Source organism: Galeopterus variegatus, unplaced genomic scaffold (genome assembly GCF_000696425.1).
Source record: "Galeopterus variegatus unplaced genomic scaffold, G_variegatus-3.0.2 Scaffold2464, whole genome shotgun sequence".
Lineage (NCBI taxonomy): Eukaryota > Metazoa > Chordata > Mammalia > Dermoptera > Cynocephalidae > Galeopterus > Galeopterus variegatus.
The window spans coordinates 96,841-118,368 of NW_007728575.1; the positions used below are offsets into that span (position 1 = coordinate 96,841).

Genomic DNA, 21,528 nt, shown 5'->3' on the forward strand with positions numbered 1-21,528 from the left:
TGAGTTTTTTTCTTATTTTATACTACTTGTCAAATAAAGATTAAATATATTCAGGGCATGCAACGTGATGATTTAACATACATATATGTAGTGTAATGATTATCACAATCAAATTAATTAACACATCCATCACCACCCATTTATATCCTCAGAACTTGTTCATCTTTAACATTAAAAAAAATTAAACATAGTTTCAACTTAATGTACATATCTGTGGGGTACAGAGTTGAATATCAATACCTGTGTGCAACATGTGAAGCTCAAATCAGGATAATTAGTATATTCAACATTATACGATGTAACTGTTTTTCATGGCCTTTACCAATTCCTCCCTTCCCCTCCCCCTTTCCCACCTCTTGTAACCTCAATTCTGTTCTCTCCTTTTGAAAGTTCAATGTATTATTGTGATTGTTGTATCTCACTTTCTTTCTTTCCTTAAACATTTATTTGTTTATTTTTTTAGCTCCCAATTCTGAGTGAGGATGTGGTATTTCTCTTTCTGTGCCTGGCTTATTTTACTTACCATAATTTTCTCTAAGTTCCTCTGTTTTGCTGCATATGGCAGTATTTCATTCTTTTTATGGCAGAGTAGTATTCCTTTGTGTAAATAGACCACGTCTTCCTTGTCCAGTCATCCAATGATGGGAATTTAGGTTGGTTCTAACTCTTGGTTATTATAAACAGAACTGCAATAAACATGGCAGGTATTCCTCCAACAGGATGATTTCCATTCCTTTGGGTATATACCCAGCAGTGGGACTGCTAGATTGTGTGGTAGTTCTATATGTAGTTGTTTGAGGAAGCTCCATACTGTTTTCCATTAATGGCTGTGCCAAGTTATAGTCCAACCAACAGTGTTGGAGGGTTCCCCTTTCTCCACATCCTCATCAGCATTCGTTATTCTCTTTTTGTTAATAGCCAGTCTAACTGGGGTAAAATGATATCTTAGTGGGGTTTTGATTTGCATTTCCCTGATGCTTAGTGGTGTTGAGCTTTTTTTCATTTATCTGTTGGCCACTGTATATCTTCCTTTGAGAAATGCCTATTCTGCTCCTTTGTCCATTTTTTAATGAGGTTATTTAGAACTTGTTCATCTTATAATTGAAAGTTTGTACCCTTCAATGAACATCTCCCCACTCACTCTATTCCCCAGCCCCAGGCAACCATTATTCTATTCTCTGCTTTTGTGAGTGCCATTTGTTTTAGATTCCACATATAATTAAGATCATACAGTATTTGCCTCTCTGTGTCTGGCTTATTTCACTTAGCATAATATTCTCCAGGTTCATGCAGGTTGTTGAAAATGGCAGGATTTTCTTCTTTTCTATGGCTAAACAATATTCCATTGTATGTATGTACCACAATTTCTTTATCTATTCATCCATCGATGGATAATTACGTTGTTTGCATATCTTGGCTATTATGAATAATGCTGCAATACCATGGGGTGCAGACATCTCTTCAAGATATTGATTTCATTTCCTTTCAATATATACAAAGAAGTGGGATTGCTGGCTCATATGGCCATACTATTTTTATTTTTTGAGGCACCTCCATACTGTTTTCCATAGTTGTCTATACCAATTTTCATTCCTTCCTCCTAACAGTATATGTGTTCCCTTTTCTCCATACCCTTACCACTTATCTCTTGTCTTTTTTGATAGCCATCCTAACAGGTGTGAGGTGATACCGCATTGTGGTTTTGATTTGCATTTCTTTGATGATTAGTGATGTTGAGCACCTTTTCATATACCTGTTGGCCATTTGTATGTAGCCTTTGAAAAAATGTTTATTTCGGTCCTTTGCCCATTTTTCAGTTGGGCTTTTCGTTTGTTTGTTTTGCTATTGAGTTGCCTGGGATCTTTATATATTTTGCACATAAACCCCTTATAATATATGTAGTATGCAAATATTTTCTCTCCTATTCCATAGGTTGCCTTTTCCTTTTGATTGTTTCCTTTGTTGTGTAGAAGATTTTCAGTTTGATGCAATCCCTTTGTCTAATTGTGCTTTTGTGGCCTGCGCTTTCAGTGTCATATCCAAAAGGAAAGTCTTTTAAATAGATGGTGCTGGGAAACTGGATATCCACATACAAAAGAATCAAATTGGATCTTTGTCTTATACCATGTACAAAAATTAACTCAAAATGGATTAAATGTAAGATCTGAAACCATAAAATTACTATTGTTTTCAGAGCTTTTTATACATTGTAGATATTAGTCCTTTGTCACACATGTGTATTGTAAATATTTTCTTCCAGTCTGTAGCTTGTCTTTTCATCCTCTTTCAGAGGTATTTCACAGAGCAAAAGTTCTTAATTTTGAAAATGTCCAATTTATTTATTTTTCTTGTATGGATCTTTCCTTTGGTGTCATGTCAAAGAAGTCTTAACATTAGTTCCAAATATTTTATCTTGTTTTCTTCTGAAAGTTTTATTGTTTTACATTTAAATTTATGATGAATATTTAGTTGGTTTTTGTATAATGCGTGAGACTTAGGTTGAGGCCATTAGTTGCCTAATGATATCCAATTTCTTCAGTACCACTTAGGTAAAAGACTATCTTTCCTCCTTTCAATTGCTTCTGCACCTTTGCCAAAGTCCATTGGTTGTATTAGGTGGGTCTCTTTCTAAGATTTCTGTTTGTTCTATTGATCTATATGTTTATCCATCAGCCAGTTACACACAGTCTTGATTACTGTCACTATAAAATGAATCTTGAAATTGGATAGAGTGATTCCTCTGACGATTCTTTTAAAAAAAATTTTTAGTTAAACAAATAGCTGTAATTTTTTGCCTGTTTGTATAAATTTTAGAACAATCTCTTTTTTATATTTATAAGGATGTTGTTGCTGGAGTTTTTATAGGAATTATGTTAACCTGTGTATCAATTTGAGGAAAATTGACATCTATGTTATATTGAGTCTCCCAATCCATGAACATGGTGTCTCTCCATTTACTTAGATCATCTTTGATTTATTTTATCAACTTTTTGTAACTTTCAGCATACAGATCCAGTATACATTTTGTTAGATTCATATCTAGGGTGTTCTATTTTTTTGAGTGATTATAACTGGTATTTTTAAAAATTTATTTATCTATCTATTTATTTATTTTTCATGTTCCACATTTTATTTATATTTTACGACTAACTTTAATCTCAAAATCACATACCCATGCACCTCTTTCCTTTTTGTTTACTTCACTTAAACTTAAATGCATGGTTTGTTAAACAAAGACTGTATACAAATATTTACCATGTCTGTTACATGTAACACACAGGAACAGCTTTTAATAGAAATTCATCAACCCCAACATTTTTTTTTATTATAAATACAGGTATCAAAACAATCCTGAACAAATTTTTGATATTACTAGTAGTCAGCACCCACATCTCTTCAAAAATTAACACAATTTGTGACAATATTCATTGTACCTGCTACTTTAAACAATTTCAACTGCAGCTCTCACTAAGTAAGATGGACAAAGCAAGCCATTTCTATTTCTCTTTCTTGAGATCTTTATTTTTCAGAAACACACATGCTTCCACTGCCATCTGACACTTCTTGCCATGCTTTCATCTTGTGAACCTGAATTCTATTTTGAGTACTCCAGGTTTAAATGACAGTGCCTTAACAAGAGAAAAAAAAACTGTGCTGTATTTTTCCTCCTGTTACCTGAAAACATAATGGGTGTACATATATTAAATATATTCTTACAAATGTCCAGGCCATGTTTACCAGGTGGAATCCTTTTACTTAATGTGTGGGTATTTTGCATTGTGATATTTAATGAAGACATTAACATGAGTAGGTTGCTGATTTAAGACAAGTTTGAGATCCATTAAAATTAATTATTGTATATTTGTCCTTCTGGTGGCTGTGGAAGCTTCACATTTTCTTTGGGCATCATTAGATGTCTTAGCTCTTGAAGTACAACTTTAATGCTATATGAAATTTGCCATTTTGCTAACACTGGTATGCTCCATGCATCCACCATCCCACTGGAATTATTTATTCCATTCATATTTATTTTTGTTACAAATCTAAGTGACAGAGGAGCTTCAGGGTATTTAGGTCCACATTGTACTTTCAGCTATATATTTTGTTTTCGTAGTTTGTCTTTGGAGGCTGCCATTTTCTCCCATGATATATTTTTAAATAAATTGATTTTTTAGAATAGTTTTAGGTTTACAAAACTGTGAGGAAAAATTGTGAAGATAGGGCCGGATTGTTATCTCAGTTGGTTAGAGTGCAGCCTTGTAACACTGAGGTCACAGATTCAGCTCCCCTTACTGGCCAGTCCCACACCCAGTTTCCTCTATGAACGTTTTACATTATTATGGGACATTAGCTACAATTAATGAGCCAATACTGATACATTATTGTTAGCTAAGTACATACTTTTGTCAAATTTCCTTTATTTTTACCTAATGTCTTTTTTCTGTTCCAGAATCTTATCCAGAAAACCACATTACATTTAATCATCAAAATACAAACTGTTTTCAGATACACATAAAACATTTACAAAAATTGACCATATGGTGGGCTGTAAAGCAAGTCACAGAATATTTTAAGGGATTTTAAACTCAAATATGCTAATGATGTATGACAACTTCTCAATATGTTTGGCAGCTTATTTTCCATTTACCACAGCTTATTTTTATCACACATTTTGAAGTTATATTTTTAGATACATTTAAATTTATTATTTTTACATCTTCCTTGTAAATTTACTTAATTAACATTATGAACCATCCCTTATTTTCTCTAGTAGCACTTCTTGCCTTAAAAATATACTTTGCCTAATATTAGTGCCACTATCAATGTTTTTTCAGTTAGTATTTGCATGGTATATCTCTTTTCATTATCCTACTTTCAGCCTTTCTATGCCATTATTTTTAAAGTAGTTTCTTGTATGTAGCATATCAATTTTTAAAATTCAGCCTGACAATGTTTACCTTTTAATTGGAGTTTTTATTCCATTTATATTTAATGTAATATTGGTATACCTGGTTTTAAATCTACCATATTGCTATAGCTTTATATATTTGTTCTTTATTTCTTTTTCTTTAATTTCTTGCTTACTTCTTGGTTAATATTTATTTGTTATTCTGTTTTCTCCACTTTTTTATTACCATTTCTGTAGTGAATATCCTAGATACTATGAAACGTACCCTTGACTTATTAGAATCTATATCAACTAATATTGTTATCACTTCCTATACAACACAGGGAGGGACTTTAGAACTATTGAATTCTATCTACCACTTCTTCCTGCTATTTGTATCGTATTGTTTTTTAAAATGTATATGTATTTCACATTATTACTATTATCATTACTATTATTATCGTTTTGGAAGTCAATACTCAGATTTATCCACATATTTAGCCTTTATGTGGCTCCTCATTCTTTCCTGGGTTTCTGTGAAAGCATCAGGGATTTATTTTCTATGATATATATATATATATGGCAGTTCTGCTAGTCAGCAAAAGTATCAATTTTTGCTTAATTTCTTTATTTTGAAATTATTTTTGAAAGAAGTTTTAACAGGATGTAGAAATCCAGGTTGCAGTTATTTTATTTCAGACCCTTATTTTATGTATTCATTTATTTTGGCAGCTGGCCAATATGGGGATCCAAACCCTTGACCTCAGTAATCCAAGGCTGTACTCTAACCTACTGAGCTAACCAGCCAGCCTGTTTCTGGCCTTTAGAGGTATCATTCTATAGTCTTTTGACTTCCATTCTATCTATTAGAATTTACTTGCTAGTCTTAATGTTGCTCTTTTATAATGTCTCCTTTCTTCTCTAGATAATTTAAGGAATTTTCTCTTTTTAATTGTTTTGGGTTTTTTTAGTAGTTTTGTCTTGATGTGTCTATGAGTAATTTTCTTTATTTTTATCTTGCTTGAGTTCAGAGCAGGATTTGAATCATTGGCTTGATACTTTTTGGATCAGTGTTAAAAAATTCCTGGTTATAATCTCTGCAGTATTTACTTTTACCTCATCCTCTCTCTCTTTTCTTGACTCAAATTACTTAGGTAATTACTTAGATAATTTGAGCCTAGAAGGGAATGCATGTTAGTACTTTATCCTACATATCTTTTGCACTCTTTTCTATAGTATACATCCTCTTTTTTTCCTATGATACTTTCTATACACTTCCATTTTAGATATTTCCTTTCTAGATATAGTACCTTTCTAGATATAGTACCTTTCTAGATATTTTCTATTCATCTATTTTCCAGTTCACTTGTTGTTTATTTATTTGTATAAATCTGGTATTAAATTCAACCTATTAAAATTTGTTAATTTAAAATATATAATTATCTGCCCTAGAATTTTTATTTGATTACTTTTCAGAGATTTCAGTTCTCTGTTGAATTTCTTCTTTTCATTTTTTAAAAAAATATTAATCAGAATTATTTTTAAGTCCATTACTGATCATTCTAATATCTGAATATCTGTGGGCCTCTTTCTTGTCTGGATTTCTCTTAGTCCTGTCTTCTTATATTCGGGGTAATTTTTTTTTTTAATTGAATGCTGGATATTGTGTACGAAAAATTATAGAGGTTCTGGCTGATGATCTCTTTCTCAACAAAAAGTTTATGGTTGGGCTTCTCGGGTGTTTAAAGTAGAGGCAGATTACATTAAGCCAATCAAGGGTTGAGCTAATTTGAAGCTGGGATCCAGTCTTTGTAAGACCTTCTCTATTTCGATTTGTCCTTACTTCTACAGTATAGACCTTTAGGATCCTAAGTATAAGCCTGTCATAATTATTAGTTCCCCACCTTTTTGGTAACCCTTGATCCCAATTTTTATTACCCTATTGTCTGTAAATTGCAAAAGATTCTTTTTAGCTTCTCTGTGTCTTAGCCACTGCTTTCAGTTTCTGTGCCTTGCTCCATTTTCAAATTGTAAATGATTTGAAGGGTAATGTGGCACAGAATATCAGGATAATATCAATGTAACTCCCTTTTCTTCAACATCTTGGTGTCTTGAGTTCTGGGTAACTATCAAGTACTTCATATATATTAAAAAAATTTTTTTGCATTTTATTTATTTATTTTGTTGCTTTTTGTGGAAGTTAATGCGAAATAATCCTTTTCTTTACAGAGAGAAATAGAAATCTGTATGTGTTGTCACTAGGTTTTGATTATAGCGATGTTCTTTATTCCTTTTTCTGGTTTTTATTTCATTGATTTCCACAGTCATCTTTACTATTGTCTTCCTTCTGCTTGCTTTGGGATGAATTTGCTGTTCTTTTTCTAGTTTCTTTTGTAAATTGTTTTATTTTTTTGGCAGCTGGCTGTACAGGGATCTGAATCCTTGACCTTGATGTTACCACACCGTGCTCTAATCAAGTGAGCTAACCAGCCAGCTATTTTTCTAATTTCTTAATGCAGATGTTCAATATTGATTTGAGACATTTTTTCCTAAGTTTTCAATGTGTATGTATCCCTTTAAATACTGCTTTACCTGCATCTCACATGTTTGGATGTGATGCATTTTTCTGTTCATTCAGCTCAAAATATTTTCTAATTTCTCTTGTAATAGGATTCACCTTAGTGAGTGTCCCATGTGCACTCAAAAGAAGGTGAACTCTGCTACTATAGGATGGAGTATCTTTAAGTGTTAATTAGGCCAAGTTGGTTGATAATTTCGTTCATGTCTTCTGTATCCTTACTAATTTTCTGACTACTTACTCTATAACTAATTACTGAGAATGGAACATTGAAGTCTCCAATTACAATTGTGGATTTTTCTATTTCCTCTTTTATCTCTATCATATTTTTCTTCATATATTTCTGTATCTGTTGTTAGGTAAATACCCACTCAGGTGAGTTATGTGTTCTTGTTAAAGTGGCCCTTTTATTGTTATTTAATGTATCTCTTTATCTCCAGTAATATTCATTGTTTGAAGTTTACTTTGACTAATATTAATATAGACACTCCATTTTCTTTTGGTTTCTATTTGCATGGTATGACTTTTTCCATTTTAAAATTTAAACCTATCTATATCTTTATATTTAAAATGTGTTTCTTATATACAGGATATAGCTGGGTCTTTTAAAAATTGAATCTGACAATTTCCACTTTGATATGTTAAGACCATTTATCATTTACACTTAATAAAATTATTGCTATTGACATGATTGGAATTTTCTGTTTGTCCTCTTGCTCATCTGTTTCCCCCTTTTCTGTTTTCTCATGGATTATTTGAATTATTTTTATATTCCATATTAATTTATCTATTATATTTTATTAGATTTTAGGTTTCATCTTTTTGTAATTGTGTCTGTGCGTATTTGCTCTATGGATTACAATACATATCAAACTTTTCTATTTGTTTAACTCTAATCTTTAGAAGTGATGATTATTTTAAAGTTGTCCTCATAGAAGTTTTAAATATTTTACCATTTCAAGTAATTCTGTGCGTATTTGCTCTATGGATTACAATACATATCAAACTTTTCTATTTGTTTAACTCTAATCTTTATAAGTGATGATTATTTTAAAGTTGTCCTCATAGAAGTTTTAAATATTTTACCATTTCAAGTAAAATGTGGAAACCTTACAACTATATAGGTCCCTTTACTTGTCCCCACTGACCTTAACCTTATAGTGTCATATATATTACATATGCATGCATTGACAACTCCACCAGCAGTGTAATAATTTTTGCTTTTCAACAATCAAAAATGTTGTAAGGAACTTAAGAGGAGAAAAGATAGCCTTTGATATTTATTCTGATATTTTTCATTTTTCATTTCCACTGCTCTTAATAACCGAACATATAAGTTTTCCTCTAGTGTCATTGCCGAATTTAGTTTGCTAATTTTTAAAAATTGTGTTAAAATATGCATAACATAAAATTTACCATTTTGACCATTTTAAAGTATACAATTCAGCAGTGTTAAGTACATTCATGTTGTTGTGCACCCCTCTCCAGAACTCTTTTCATCTTGCAAACTCTACCCATTAATCTCTGTTCCTGTCAGCCCCTGGAAAGCACTATTCTGCTTTCTGTCTCTATGAATTTGATGACTCTAGGTGCCTCATATAAATGGAGTCATACAGTATTTGTCTTTTAGTGACTGGCTGGATATTTTCACTTAACATAATGTTCTTAAGTCTACATTGTAACATGTGGCAAAATTTCCTTCTTTTTAAAGGCTGAATTATATTTCATTGTCTGTATATACCACATTTAGTTTATCCATTCATCCATTCATGGACACTTCAGCGCTTTTCACTTCTCAGCTATTGTGAATACAGATGTACAAATCCCTCTTTAAGTCTCTGCTTTCAATTCTTTGGGGCATATACCCAGAAGGGGAATTTCTACATCATATGGTAATTCTATTTTTAATTTTTTGAAGAACCACCATACTATTTTTCATACCAACTGCATCATTTTACTTTCCCACCAACACTGCACAAGGGTTCCAGTTTCTCCATACCCTTGCCAACACTTATTTTCTTTTGTCTTTTATAGTAGCCATCCTATTGGGTATAAGATGGTTCTGCACAAGGATTCCAGTTTCTCCATAACCTTGCCAACACTTATTTTCTTTTGTCTTTTATAGTAGCCATCCTATTGGGTATAAGATGGTGGTTTTCAAATATTTTAGTTTGAATTTTTGCTTCTCTATTCATGGAAAAGATTGAACTATAATATTCCTTTCTTTAATTGTTTATGTCTTTTTTTAAATCAAAATTGTTTTGTTCTATATGAAATAAGTTCAAAAGCTTTACCTTTCTATTCTACAGAAAGTTTAGCATTACATAGGGTGTATATTATATCATAAACATTTGGTAAATCTTTAAATTAAAAAGTGCTTCTCTATAAGATACTATTTGTTTATTCTTATTTCTAATTGTGTTTATGACATCCATTTTTTTTTCTTGATCAGTCTTACCAATGGTTTGTTAATTTTATTACTTTTCAGAGAAATTTCCATTTGGGGATCCTCCAGACAAATTACTTATTTTTATTTTATTAATTTGTTATTAATTTTTTATTTCCTCCTTTCAGGTCTCTTTTGGGTTACCTTAAATGGCTAGCTTTCTAAGTTCTTAATTAAAATGCTGAGCTTATTAATTTTTTAATAACATTTCCTTTATAAATATATAAGGCTAACGTATTCCTCCATGTACAGCATTAGCTGCATTTTACAAGTTTTGATATGAAAAAGTTTTGATATTTTTGTTGTTCTATTTTAAATATTCTATAAATTCTGCATTATGACTTTTCTACAAATCTATGAATAATTTAATAATTTAAAACTTCTAAATACATGGAGTTTGATTTTAGTTAACAATAGTCAGAGAAGATTATCTGCATGATTCTAAGTTTTTATGAATATAAGAAATTTATAAACATGTATATACTTGTCTTTTAGTGAGTGAATGCAAGGAAAAAATCTGGAAGTTTATATACCAAACTGTTAATAGTGGTTATCCCTAAGTGCTAGAATTTTTTTAAAACTTATTTTTTTCTCTGCATTTTTCTGCATCTTTTGAATTTGGAACATATATATGTATTATTTTTTACTAGAAAAACAATGATGCTTACATATATTGGGGATAAAAAACAGTTCAGATGAATATACACTACCTTAATATAAAAACTCATTTCTAACCCTGTTCAGATTTTAGAGTTCAGAATTTACTCATGAAATAAAAAGAAAAGAACAAAACAAAGAAAAAACATTAATTGCTTTGACATGTATTTTAAGGCAAATATGTGGTTAGTTATTATAAATTTTCTGTGTATATTTGAAAAGAATTATTAATTCTATAATTGTGAGTAGTAGGAGAATTTTTTTTATTTCCTTTGAGTTCCTTTTTTTTGTATTTATCAACTATTTCAACATGTTGAGGGTTGGGGTTAGATCTACAATGTGATGTTATGAAATCTGGTGGTTTATGTTTTGTTTGTTTGATTGTTGATATATCTGAATCTGTGCTAGATTAGTATATCCTTGAGGACAGAAATCAGGTTTTATTATTTATTTCTGTATTTCTAGACAGAGAAATAGCATATTGTAGAATCTCTTTAATGTTTTATTAATGGGTGATGCTGTAGATTGTATTCTCCCCTATCCCTCAATATCATTGACGCTTAATCCCCACTGTTAATTGTTGAGGGTGAGTAATCCTATTATGATAATTGAAAGGTGGGGCCTTGAAGAGGTGATTAGATTGTAGGACCATGCCGTAGTGAATGGATTAAAAATGGTGGTCAGGGGCGTGGTTCTGGGGGCTTTAAAAGGAGAGTGCTTGAGGAACTCTCTCTCTCTCTCTCTGCTGCACCATTTTTGCAATGTGATACCCCGCCATCACTGTTGCCACCACCAGGACCCTTCACATGTTTCCTTAAACTTTGGGCTTCTAGCCTCTGAACCTGTAAGCCATAAATTTCATTTTCTTATAATTCATCCAATTGTAAGTATTTTGTTATAAGCAACAGAAATGGACTATTATAGGTGAATTTTGAAATAGATGCTTCAATAATTTAGAAAGGAGATAGTTACAGAAATGTTGTCTTTTATTAACTTCTCTCTGAAATTAAAGTATGTTTTTTACAGCAAAAACTATGTCTTAGACGCTGTTACATCTTTTGCACATTGCTTGGCACATAGTAGTGACTCAATAAATACTTGTTGGATGAATAAATGGCCATTTGTTTTTGTTAAATGTTGTCACTTTAACCGAATGAACTTCTACCTTCCTCTTTTATTTGAAGGGGAATCACAAGAAATGAAAACTCTAGGAAATCAATACCTTGCTTTCTAACTGGCACTACCATCTGTAAATCAGAATCATAGCAGATCGCTCTTTTTTTCTATTCTCATCTCCCCTGCTCTTCTTCACTCCCCCCAAAGCAATACATAGGAAGAATTATTTCAACCTGGATCAAATGGACCAGAGAGGGTTTGGTATTCTTTTTTGGTGTTGTACTTCGGAAATAAATATAAATCATTGATGGATCTTCCTGTTTCCTTTCTCCCATCCCCCACAACACAGTGTCTTGAGATTCTGCACCAGCAACTAAGAGAGGGGTCATCTAGCCAATCTGGTTCTTCTCAGTATTTCCAGTTTAACTGCAATTTATATGCATTTCATGGGCCCTGAACCTCTTTTTTCCTAGCTTTGCTTTAGGCCCACTTCTGCAAAAAAATATTTTTATGAATCTATGTAAGACCCTAGGATTTTTGCTGCATTAATAATTTCTTATTCTTTGAATTTGTCAATGTGCTGACAAAGACAATGTTTGTGTTTTAGTAGCATTTGATCAAGGTGGATTGATGCATATGACCTCTCTTAGAGTCCAGATGAGTGACACATGGGTAGAATGAAGAAATACTGTGTTTCTTTGTCTCTGTGGTACTTGTACTTGAGAAATGTAGATATATATATATATATATATATATATATAAAATACTGATATATGTATTTTTGGTTCTGACTTTCAAATACGGTTTTTCACATTTTGTGTATTTTCATTGTAACAAATTATTTGCTCTTGTATCTTTATATCTCTCTATTATACAGACCTATATACATGTGCACACTGAAGACTGACTCCATTGTCCTCAAGTCCATGCCCAGATTAACAATATTTTGATATTTCAATGAGGAAATTTCCTTGGAAGGGGTACAAGAGAGACTTGGCCAACATTATATTCTGCAGTGAATTAGAAATGTGTTTTTATATACTTGTGGTACGTTCATTTGAGTTTACTTTTCCTCCACCAAATGTAAGCAGTTTTGTTTTCCTAATTAAAAATAATTCATTCTTATTTTAAAAATTCAGAAAGCACAGAAAATACAAAGCAGGAAAAAAAAAATGAAGTCTTTTTTAATTCCAGCATTCAGGGATAACTATTAATATTTGGCATATATTCTTCCAGATTTTTTTTTCTTAGCATTCAGTCACTAAAACACACACATATGCACACATCAATATATACACACATATATACATATACTTCCTCATAAACTTATTACATTTACAAAAAATTGTGATCACAATATGCATACATTTTAACCTGCTTTTCCCACTGAGATATTTCATCCAAATCAGAATCAATGTGCCGCTTTACAAGCAATTATTTTGCCATTTGGCTCATCTAATATCAAAACACATTTTCCTAAGCCTTTTCTGTGTTCATTAAATACTACTTTGTAACATCTCTTTGCTAAGGGAGTGTGAGATGTAGTCTGTAAATCTTTTAAGTGAAAAACTCCAAAAGGAGTCATGGAAATATGAAGATGATCAAGAAAAAAAGCAAGAGTGTAAAAAATCAATAAAGGGGGAAGAGACCCTATGTAGCAAGGGAAGTTGTTGGGGGCAGATCACATCATCTTTCTGGAGAATCACAGGATCTCAGCTACTTTGGTTCTCAAACAAACAAAAAAAATTAGCCGATTTAACTCTATATGTGTTACCTCATGAGGCAGTAATGTATTCTTCTCATATAAATTCCCCCAATGCTGTATTAGTGCCCCCACATGCAATGGCTTCAGTCTACCCATTCTGGCCTCACTACCCTCTTGTTTCTTCCCATGTCTGCTAAGGGACACTATTTCAATGTTTATTTGCCTGACTTTCAAATTGTTCTAAATATTTTCTTAACCCTTCAAAGGCTGGAACTTTTTGGCAACCATGAATTTTAATGGAAACCAGTATCTTTGTGAAGGGAGCTTATCAATGTGATTTAGCTACCTCACTAGAAATAAAATGGAAAATTAGTAATGAGAGCATCTTGAATGTTGGCTTTATGCTGAGGAATAAAGCAAAGAAATAAAATTGTTACATCACATCTTAGAGGGTCCTGAACACAATAAACTCTCTTAAAAAGATAATAAAGCTGGTGGAGAAGGAGGCAATGATGTGGTCACAAAAAACTGATTGGATGGAGAAAGAACTCAAGATTGACCAAGAACAGAGGGGTGAGCTGGGGAGTGTCATAATTCTGTTAACACTGAGCATGTCATAGAATTCCAAATCTATGTTTTTTAGCAGTAAAGTAGAAAAGAGATCTGTCTGTGTTCTCTTTACAGGGAATGGCTTATTCCACATCTATAAGAAGTGAAGAGCTCTAGAAAGACATGGTGTGCCCTGAAGGAGCTATATAAATTCACAAAGCAGAAGAAACTCTCTCAATTGACATGTACAAAGGTGACTCACCAAATTAACCAACTCTTAACTCTTTGTGTAAAACATACTGACTGATGCCCCCACCCCACACCAATGGTAGGCTACTTTTTAATTTATCTACCTACATCCCGCCAGATCTAAAAGTCAGTTGGGTTTATCCTAGTTGAATTTATTATTATAATAATATATCTTGATTAAATAGTACATAATATAGTAAAATATAACTGTGAAAAAAGGTGCTATGTCTATAAAAGCAAGTAAAATATTAAGTAAGGATTTGATAAAGTTAGTTATTAAAATATTCCTCTTGTTTTTAGGTGTAAATGAAATGACTGTAAGATATTATAAAAATTGTGAGAAATCACTCCTCCCCCACATATTGCTTTCCAGGTGTCCTTAAATTCTGTCAACTTAAAAGAAAGCAAAACTGAAAGTCATAGACATAGCTTTATGAGTGTGATTTATGCAAAAACAAACAAAACATAATGGAACTCTAAACACTGGTCACCCATTCAAAAGCAAAGATTGACTATCGACCGATCAAAAGATTGGTGAATGATATTTTCAATTTACATGAAATATTTAGGTTATATATGTATTTCATATATTTTTGTGTCTATATTTTTCACATATATTACATATGTGTAATCTTAAAAGTGATTATCTTCTTTAATGGACTACTTTGGTCAAATGACCATGGTATTCTACAGTATTTCATTAAACAGATAGGTTTTTAAGAACAGTCCCCAGAATACCATTTTCATTCCTAAGCTAAATGTTTAGCTTGAGGCAAAAAAGAATGATGAACCTTCCATGTTTATTCATACTAGTGTACATAGATAGGCCTTGCCATACTTGCAGGAGTTAAGTTTCAACATTTAAAAAAATGCCACTATATTAATATATGTTCACCAAAAAAAAAAAAAAAAAAGAAGAAGAAGAAAAAAACCATTTCAGAAATGAAGACTAAATTACATGGAACAAAATCAAATAGTAAAATAATCACGGTTTGAAGAATGATTAGGAACATAAAGGTTAGAACTGAGATAATAAGAAAAAAATTAAAAAGAAATTTAAAAAATGAATGTAGAAAAAAATGATATAGATGAGAGGCAAAGGAAATCTAACATTTCTGTAATTGAAATTCCCAAAGAAGAAAATGAACATGATGAAACAGAACAAATATTTAAACTATAATTCATGACACTTGTCTGGCAATGAAAAAGATTTAAATGTGTATATGGAAAGTGAAAATTGACCCCAAACTGTTAACACTGACCTATTACAATATTTGATTTTGAAGATAAAGCAAGTGTCTTTGTAATAGCCAGACAAAAAGAAGTTCTTTTGAGGGAAAGAAAATTGGATTGTACTATGGTTTGAATGTTTGTTCCTTCCCAAACTCATGTTGAAATTGAATTGCCACTGTAATAGTACTAAGAGGTGGGACCTTCAAGAGGTGATTAGGCCATGAGGGCTCTGTCCTCCTAAATGGACTAATGCCATTATTGTGGGAGGGGTTTGTTATAAAAGGATGAGTTCAGCCCCCTTATGTCTCTCTCTTACCCTCTTTTTGTCCTTCCACCATGTGATACCTTTCTCCATGTAATGATGCATCAGGAAAGCCCTTACCTGGCACCTTGATCTTGAACTTCCCAGCCTCCAGAACTATGACAAATAAGTTTCTGTTTGTTTTAAATTACCCAGTCTGTGGTATTCTGTTACAGCAGCACAAACAGACTAAGAGAGCTTGGCATCAGGCTTCTCCACAGAAATGTCCTACAGCAGAAGCTGTGGAATAACCTACAGATACCCAAGAGGAAGAAAAAAGTGAGCCAAAGATTTTATACCCAGCCAAGTTGCTCCTTAGTTATAAAGGCTACTGACAAACAGTTTTGAACATACTTGTTGGCAAATCTAGAGAGAATGAGTCTTGCTCAACCAAGAGGAGATTGGGAAGGTTTTAGGAAAAAGACCAATGGTGAATGTTAAATATATTTAGCTTTGAAACTAAGACTAAATTAAAGTTATAGATAAGCATAATAGAATAATACATATATTTTGTATGCTCCAAAAATGTAGAAATAATATACCAATAAAAATGAGAGAATGAGAAGCAAAGGTGGACAGTAGTGTAAGATCATCGCTTGCTTTGTAGGTAATAGCTGGGCGTTAAATGTTATCCTTGAAAGCTGAAGAATCAGGTAGAAAGGTTTTAGCTTATTTAATAGTACAAAGGGAAATATAAAAGGCAATAATCATATTGTTTAAAATTAGATGGTGAAGGAAAAGGAAGAGCTTACAAACTAATTGTTGCTTATAATAGGAAGCAACTATATAATGTCCAAAGCAAAGAGAGATTAAGGACATTATATGAGGATTTAATATAAAAGTAACTTTGAGAACAAAACAAATAACTTTCTGAATATTAGAACAATAACCAACAAGAGCAAAGAAAACATACCAATTGTAAAAACTGTATGTACATATTCATGTTTATGTATACATATATAAACATATTATGAATTACTATTATGACTGGAGACCATACTTATCTGTCACATGATTAAACATAATAGAATTACTCACCTATTAAATTTCAGACTGGATTACAAAGTGCATACAACTGTATGTTGTATACGTGAGAGACAAATAAAAGTGATTAAGAAAAGTTAAACAACAGGATGGATAAAGTTATGCTAGGAAAATGCAAAATAGAGGTCACAGTCTTAATATCAAACAAGGTGGAATTCAGGCCAAAGAGCAACAATAATGACAGAAACAAAACTTTATAATGCTCAAGGCTATAATGCACACAAGATGCAGTAATTAAGAATCTCTATACTGCAAATGACAAGTGAGAACTTTCATGAATAATAATGACAGAAACAAAACTTTATAATGCTCAAGGCTATAATTCACACAAGATGCAGTAATTAAGAATCTCTATACTGCAAATGACAAGTGAGAACTTTCATGAAGCAGAAACCACAGAAGATATAAGAAACTCACTACTACCTGGAGGCTGTGACTCACCTCTCTCAGTACAAGACATATCAAGTAGTCAAAAAGAAAGCAAGGATACAGAAGATCTAAAGAACGCAATTAATTAACTCTTCTGGATATATATCAAATAAACCACACCTGTCTTCCCCTACCTTTTTAAGTCCCTAGAGATCTTTCACACAAATTGACCACATATTAATTACACCATAAAGAAAATCTCAATAAATTTTAGTGAAGTAGAAATGGCACAGCAAAATTATCTAAAACAATGCAGTGAAACTACAATTCAGTCCAGAACAAGGCCTTTTCACTTGGGAAAACTGTTCAACAATTTTTGGGTCAAAGAAGAAAAGTTAACCAAAAATACAGAATATAGTGGTGATGAAAACATGTATCAGAATTTTAGTCCATAGTTAAATCATTGCTAAGAAAAAAGTCATGGCCTAATCTATGCCCAGCCTAATATTTATTTTTACCAATAAAAAATGAAACAACAAAACTAAAGTAATTAAATATATGACTCAAAAAATTGGAGTAGAGAGATCAAGAGGATGTAATTAATAATGATAGAAGCATACATTTTTGCCTTAGAGTACAGAAGACAGAACATGTTATTTATTGCTTCAATATCTGTAATAAGGAAAGATTGGACACAGCACAAGTACAGAGAACCAAGGGAGTGCTTGACTCTACGTCCATGCAATGTGACATTGTGTAGACATAAACAGTGAATGAGGACAGCATCGAGGTTCTAATGTGGAATGATATTGTTAATTTAAAAAGGTAAGGTACAGCATGGTGTAATACGAAAGAGGAGAAAATAAAAATACACGGTTCTATACTAGTTTTTGCACAGAGAAACCTTGGAGGGACCAAAAGAGAAAACAATACAGGAGTCCCCCCTTATCAGAGGGAGATGCGTTCCAAGACCCACAGTATATGCCTGAAACTGTACATACTTCTATTTATGTCTTCTATTCGCAAATTTAATGCCTTTTCCATCTTAACTGAGCCCTTCTCACACACTATGGCCGTACATTTTGCAGTTTGACACACGACAGCAAAACAAACTCAAATTTCTTTTTCCTTCTTCATAATTTCATGGATAGATTTGTTCTTACCATAGATCTTAGCAATATCAGGATACAATTTTTTTTTCCTTAAGTTGAGAACTTTCACTTTTTAATTTAAAGGAAGCCCTTTTGACTTCTCTTTGGCATATCCAAATCGCCAGCATCACCACTCCTGAGCTTTGGGGCCGTTAGGAAGGATCAGGTCTGTCCATCTGATAACCCAGACCGCTGCTAAGTGACTAATGGTCAGATGGTGTCTATACCATGGACACACTGGACAAAAGGTGATTCATGGTGGATTGGGATCACGCTGCTCAGAACGGCATGTAATTGAAAACGTATGAACTGTTTGTTTCTAGAATTTTTCATTAAATATTTTCAGAACATGGTTGACCACAGGAAAGTAAAACCATCAATAAGTGGGGAACTAATGTACAAATTATTTCTTGTAGGGTAACTGTGACAGGATAGGTTAAATGAGGGCAGGAGTTGTTCTCACTGTGTACATTTTAAGTGTTTTAATTTGGGGACCATTTTAATATATTACAAAATGATAAAAATGTGAACAAAACATGGGCAGATACAATTTTTTTAAGTATGTGGGCTGAGAACTAAAAAAGAGATAGTTAAGAGGCTGACTGATATCACGGCCACCATTAGCCCTTTGGCGCGTGGTTGCAGACAGGAGAGACAAAAATGGGATAAAAGAAACCAAACTGTGATCTGACAAGTCGAGCAGCATCTGTCGACAGGTGCCACTCCATGCTGCACCTGCTGCCAGGAGTGAACTTGTGCTCCTGGTGGGGACAATGGCTTCCATCACCCTCAACACCTGTGCTGTCTCATGTCAGAGAGAGGGACAGTAGTTGGGCTCCTGCTGCTCCCTGCTTTTACTTCATCCTCTGGGTCAGGCAAGGATCGGTTCCCAATAGGGATTGGGATGGGGCAGGAAGTTTGTTTATCATTATTTGAAATGGCTTAAAGAACACGCACGTGCAGTACACGGATGTTGTACATGTGGGGGAGATAGGCACTTGCCTAAGGAAGAAATGCTAGTCACTGACAGGCAGGTTTTCGTTTTTAGAGATTAGAACCTGCTTTCTTCACATAGTAGGAATACAAAATATCAAGGAACCGATAAAACTCCTGAAATTTATTTTTATACTTACAATTTTGAGAAGAGTCTTAACAGATCTAATCCAAATTTAGTGTTAAAAAAAGGTTTCCCTGGGACTGCAGCTATAAATGCCAAGTTTCAATCCAGAGCAAATTTTTTACAGCTGAGCTGGCAGGTCTTTAAAGAAGTCTTGTCAAAACAGAAACCATCAAGAACCAAAAAAAAAAAAAAAAAAAAATTTCCTACCTGCCTTACCTATGCCTGTGAATGTAAAAATAAAGAGAAACAGCAATGCTGCACCATTAGAAAATAGAGCTCCTGTGGCAGCATTGATGCATCTTTCCCTACCTCCTTTCCTTCCTTTCCTCTAGGAATAGAGGCTTTGGTAAGACTACAAAAAGACTAGTCATTTTGTGGATATAAAATACTGGATCAAGTTTTTTTAGCAGAGGTGATTCATATTAGTAGGAAAAAAATATTTATTATCCTGTGGCATCTCTGCTCTGAACCATCTGAATGGTATGAATCATTGCTCAGTATCCTCCTGTGGAGGGGTGGAGGAGTGGGATCACAGAGTATTTGGGGTAGGGGCTGGGGGGGTCAGTGTTGAAGAGAGAGAGATTAGAGATGGAAAGGGAGCTCCAGCATGCCTAGCTCGGGCAGACTCCCCTCTGATGACAAAGTAAGAAAACCGGTTTACACCTGATTCCAGTCCCTGTGTGTCTGTTGATGGACTCACAGAAGAAGATCAAAGGCATAGCTCACATGACACCACGTTCCTCCACCATTAACTTCTACAAGCACAGAAGCCTTGGTCTCTGTAACAGCTGTTCCTTGAGAGAAAACGAACAGACTAAACAAGTGTCAGTCACAGAGTTGGCTCTGGAGTGTGGAAAGCAAAGAAATATGACTCCACTGGTTTTGATAAACTTATTTTTGGACTACAATGTGCCATTAAAATTCCTCTTAAATCCTTTCTAGAATAAAACATAACACATGAACTTAAATTCTTAACAGCATCTCCCAGTTTCTCTGGAAGTACTTCCTCCAAACAAAGAAAACAAATGGAAAACATTCCATGGTAATGGAAATATATTTTAGTTACAGCGGGGTACACAGCTGCAGGGTGGGGTCAGAGTTCCCAGACTCGACCTGCTGCATCACTTTTAAAGAAGCTTCTCTCTTTTTTTCAGTGAAAACAGCACCATTCCTTGTTCTTCTGGTTTCACTTTTTTGGTATGGAGTCCTTTGAGCAAGGAATTTCTGCTCCTTGTTATATGTGCTCTGCCACCTCCTTCCTCTCTTCAGGCTGGTGTCTGTGTCCTGAAGTCTGGACGTAACAGTGATGGGTGTCACAGAACCGCCTGGCAAGAGGCCTGGGTGCCTCAGGCCTGCAGAATCCTACCCAAATGTAAAACCGACTTGAGAACTCTGCTCTTCCTGTCTCCTCTTGCTAAAAGCCTGGTGTCAAATATCTGATTCCTTCTCCTTGATTTGTCCCTTCCGCAGCATTCAGGCGAAAACGTCACTTGTGTCACGAGAACAAGCCTTCCTCTCTTGCGCTTTCTCCTCCTGATATATCTCCTCTCAGTTTAGCTCTGTTTGTTTCCCTGAATCCCCAGAGCCTCGGGGGACATGGATTATCAAAACTCTAATCCTCCTCATACACTTAAAAAGAAAAAAACACAGTGGCTACAAACAAACCAGGGAAACCTGGGAATTAAAAACAAATCGATTGACAAGTGGCAGTTCTGTTGGGATATTAAAAAAAAAAATGATAAAAAAGGTTCAGTTTCTTAATTCAACAAGCCCAGCTGAGGCTGTTTTGAAAGTCACCGACTGCTCCAGCTGTAACAGCAGTGTAGACCAAGCGCAATTGTTACTCCCTTCTTGGTGAGTTTTTCTTATTGACATTTCTAGATCCGTATTCTCTGACGGTAAAACAGCAGCTATGCACAACATTCTTTCCTCCTCAGCAGGCGGTAGCATTCATTATGAGATGATGATTATTTTTTTTTCTAAATAAACTTTAGCAACTTCACCCTCCAGGAGCAAATGTTAGCATAGCTGAGATGTGGAAACTTCTGAGGAAAAATTTTAAAATTTTTTCTGTTTGAAATTTGTGTTAATTATAGGGACAAACACAATGCCAGCCCAGTTT

General features: G+C 33.5%; 1 pseudogene; it reads right to left on the reverse strand.

Moving 5' to 3' along the window:
- Positions 1-3,847: 3,847 nt before the first annotated feature.
- Positions 3,848-7,486, reverse strand: LOC103597911 (annotated as a pseudogene).
- Between the last annotated feature and the right edge of the window lie 14,042 nt (positions 7,487-21,528).